Below are 4,478 nucleotides of genomic sequence, written 5' to 3'. Positions count from 1 at the left end.
GAGCGGGAAGGAGGAGAGCCGCGTAGGAGGAGGGGTTCGGGGGCGGAGCCGCAAACCGTGACGAGCGCGGCGCCGGGGCCAGGCAAGACACGCCCCCCCCGCCCCGCCTTCTCGGGTCACGCCCCCTGCCAGTCTGGCACCGCCAGCCTCCTCAGCGCGCCCGCGGGCCGCGCCGCTAGGCCACCGGGAGATGGGGCGGGAGGGAGGCAGGACGGACATTTGTCCCAGCCAATCGGCGGCTGGCGGACTTCCGCCCGCCTGCCCCCTGTGCCACCTCCTCAGGACGCACCGCCTCTCTTTGTATAAGCTTAATTGACCGAAGCTGAGCGTCTAACTAGTTTTTCAAGTCGGAAGCTCCCCTGACGTTCTCAATGGGGTGGGGGGTCACCACCTCCCTTGGCTCCTAACTACATTCTTTAGAGGCTGCAGGGAAGGAGGACGCCACCTCTCTCAAGGACGCCCAGGATAACCCTCCGAAGCAACTAACGAGTCTTCACGACTCCTCAAAGTTTCTTTTCTGTTTGTCCAGTAGGCACGAACCCCAACTCAGAGACCGTGAAAGATGGGGTACACTTGACCAGGTGTCCTCCTGTGCTTGCTCGCCCACTAAGCACCACGACAGCTGCCACTTTTTTTTTTTTTTTTTTTTTTGAGACGGAGTCTTGCACCAGCCCAGGTTGGAGTGCAATGGCATGATCTCGGCTCACTGCAACTTCCGCTGCCTGGGTTCAAGCTATTCTCCTGCCTCAGCCACCTGAGTAGCTGGGACTACAGACGCGCGCCACCACGACCGGCAACTTTTTGTATTTTTAGTAGAGACGGGGTTTCACCATGTTGGTTAGGCTGGTCTCGAACTCCTGAGCTAAGGTGATCCACCAGCCTCGGCCTCCCAAAGTGCTGGGATTACAGGGGTGAGCCACCACACCCGGCCAGCTGCCACATTCTTGAGTCCACCCTGTAGGCCGTCTCTCAAATATCCCTTCTGTAACCGAATGATTGTAATACCTGCCACGCAGGCTCATTGAAGGATTAAAGGGATTTATATTCATAAAAGTGCCTGGCACATAGCATGCTGATAATTGTCATTATTGTTAACAGGTTTCTCTTGAGTGTTTCATAAAATGAGAAATTTGGCCGGGCGCAGTGGATTACGCCTGTAATCCCAGCAGTTTGGGAGGCCGAGGTGGGCGGATCACCTGAGATCAGGAGTTCGAGACCAGCCTGACCAATATGATGAAACCCCCCGTCTCTACTAAAAATACAAAAATTAGCCTGGCGTGGTGACACGCGCCTGTAATCGCAGCTACTCAGGACGCTGAGGCAGGAGAATCGCTTGAACTCAGGAGGCAGAGGTTGCAGTGAGCTGTGATCACGCCACTGCACTCCAGCCTGGGCGACAAAGCTAGACCCTGTCTCAAAAAAAATAAAAAAAGATAAGGAGAGGTTTAGTTGGGAAGAACTGAAGCCGTGCAATGGAAGGATATATAAATACATCAGCGGATCCGGAGCTCACATCCTATTCATCTCCAACAGGGTATTAGTAAAGCTTTTTGTCAGCAATAGGTAGCTAGGTATGCTGGATGACTCGTTCCTTCTTTGGGCCCTAGTCCCCTTTTGTCCTAAATTTCCCAGAGAGTTACTTCCAGTCCAGCACACATTGTTCACTTACTTGTACAAGAGCAGATGTGCCTCTATTAATAGCTACTATGTAAAGAGGCCTACAATTAGAGACTGTGACATTTGGCAAACATATTTCATTTCTAATCCTCTCAATACTGCAAAATATCTGCCATCCTCTTTTTCTTCAGCAAGGCAGCCGAGCTGCAGATGCAGAGACGCAGATCGTTGTGAAGACCCTCACGGGCAAGACCATCACTCTTGAGGTCGAGCCAAGTGACACCATTGAGAATGTCAAAGCCAAAATTCAAGACAAGGAGGTATCCCACCTGACCAGCAGCATCTGATACTTGCCGGCAAACAGCTGGAGGATGGCCGAACTCTCTCAGACTACAACATCCGGAAAGAGTCCACCCTGCACCTGGTGCTGTGCCTGCAAGGTGGCATTATTGAGCCTTCCCTCTGCCAGCTCTCCCAGAAATACAACTGTGACAAGATGATCTGCTGCAAGTGCTATGCTTGCCTGCACCCCTGTGCTGTCAACTGCTGCAAGAAGTGCGACCACACCAACAACCTGCACCCCAAGAAGAAGGTCAGGGCTCTTCCTTCCTCGAAGGGCAGCCTCCCTGAAGCCTCAATAGAGTGTCTCTTTCGTTGACTGGAGCAGCAAAAACACTTGATCTTAGCCAAAAGGCCGAGAAGCGATAGGAGCAGCAAAAACAAACAAAACAACAATACTACAAAATATGTTATAGTTCCATTTTACAGATGAGGAAGCTGAAGCCCACAGAAATACTGGTTTTAAGTTCTGGTGAGTGGAACTGCTCTTACTATTGGCACCATTCTTTTTTATTTATTTATTTTCGAGGTGGAGCCTTACTCTGTTGCCCAGGCTGGAGTGCAGTGGCACGATCTCGGCTCACTGCAACCTCCACCCTCCAGGTTCAAGGGATTCTCCTGCCTCAGCCTCCTGAGTAGCTGGGATTACAGGCGCCTGCCACCGCACCCAGCTAATTTTTTGTATTTTTAGTAGATACGGGGTTTCACCATGTTGACCAGGCTGGTCTAGAACTCCTGACCTCCGGTGATCCACCTACCTTGGCCTCCCAAAGTGCTGAGATTACAGCTGTGAGCCACCACGTCTGGCTATAACATTCTATATATTTTATGATTTATTATGCTTATTGTCTACACACACACACACACACACACACACACACACAAATGCGAGCTCCATGTAAGCTTCATGTGTACAGCAAATTTGGTTTTTGGTTTTTGGTTTTTTCTCGGATATCCCTATGCCTACATGAGTGTTTGGCCCCTGTAAACTCTCAGCACATGTGTTAAATGAGTAAATGTACAAGTGGGGCAATACATCTGTTCTTCTTAAGACCTAAGAGCATCTTAGATGGCAGCTGAGGATGTGGCCATAGTAACAAGAACAAAGTAGGAGACAAGAACCATGGTGCCAGAGTTGAAAGTGTTAAATAGTCAGCTTCAAGAAGGTCTTAAAAATATATGCTTGGCAGACCTTCCTAAACAATGAACTTCTGTTCATCTATCTTGCAAGGAGAAAAAATTATTGGTTTATTTAATCCACAAATATTTTTTTAGTGACGTCTTTGTTGCCATGCACTTTTTCCGCTCCTCATTTCATCCCAACTGCTAGAAGAGGAATGTAGCAAAGATCTGAATTATTAAATGTATCACTCAGTTGCCCACTTAATTCAACCTCAGCCAAAGTTCATTCAAGAAGATAATGTGTTAAAATTGCTTTTGTGCAACCAGAGATGGCTATAAAGTGTTCCAAGGTGCTGAAAAGTAAATTGTATTCTTGAATATTTTAAATATTCATCTGGGGCCAGGTGCAGTGGCTCACGCCTGTAATCCCAACACTTTGGGAGGCCAAGGCAAGTGGATCACCTGAGGTCAGGAGTTTGAGACCAGCCTGGCCAACACGGTGAAACCCCATATCTACTAAAAATATAAAAATTAGCTGGGCGTGGTGGCGGGCACCTATAGTCCGAGCTACTCAGGAGGCTGAGACAGGAGAATTGTTTGAACCCCGGAGGCCAAGGTTGCAGTGAGCCAAGATCACGCCATTGCACCCCAGCCTGGGGGACAGGTCCAGACTCCATTTAAAAAAAAAATTAATTTGAAATGTGGCACAGGGAAACATTTGCTAAACAAAGGTAAATGTAAACCTAAATTCATCAGTAGCAATGAAGTGGTAGTACCTAAAGTTAATGAGTTTTAGCTGTATCCTGAATTCAGAATACTTCCTATCTGGAGCAGTAGATAATCCTAAAAACTCCTTGGCAAGATCTCCATCCTGAGGAGTGAAGTCTTCCCAAGAACAATTCTCTATAGGCCAAGGTATAGTTTATAAAGACAGAGAGCAGCTTCTTTGGTATTTTGAAAAGTGTGAAACCATTCTTTTTTTTTTTTTTCCGAGGTGGAGTTTCACTCTTGTTGTCCAGGCTGGAGTGCAATGGTGCGATCTCGGCTCACTGCAACCTCCACCTCCCGGGTTCAAGTAATCCTCCTGCCTCAACCTCCCAAGTAGCTAGGATTACAGGCATATACCACCACGCCTGGCTAATTTTGTATTTTTAGTAGAGATGGGGTTTCTCCATGTGGATCAGACTGGTCTCAAACTCCCGACAACATCAGGTGATCTGCCTGCCTCAGCCTCCCAAAGTGCTGGGATTGCAGGTGTGAGCCACCGCACCTGGCCACATGAAACCATTCTTAACTTTTAGCAGAGGGTTCTTTGGCAGTTATATGTATCTTCATTGCCTCTTCTTGGTCATAGCTAAAATTTAAATGTTTTCTATCATCTGATCCTATAAAGAAAAGTA

General features: G+C 48.0%; 1 pseudogene; it reads left to right on the top strand.

Moving 5' to 3' along the window:
* The first annotated feature begins 992 nt into the window (after window positions 1–992).
* LOC116472475 (ubiquitin-ribosomal protein eL40 fusion protein-like) lies at window positions 993–2,462 on the top strand (annotated as a pseudogene).
* Window positions 2,463–4,478: the final 2,016 nt, after the last annotated feature.

The sequence above is a fragment of the Hylobates moloch genome, unplaced genomic scaffold (genome assembly GCF_009828535.3).
Source record: "Hylobates moloch isolate HMO894 unplaced genomic scaffold, HMol_V3 SCAFFOLD_8, whole genome shotgun sequence".
In the NCBI taxonomy this organism is placed as follows: domain Eukaryota; kingdom Metazoa; phylum Chordata; class Mammalia; order Primates; family Hylobatidae; genus Hylobates; species Hylobates moloch.
The sequence above is the reverse complement of the archived record's forward strand: the minus strand, read 5'-3'. Positions and strand labels throughout refer to the sequence as shown.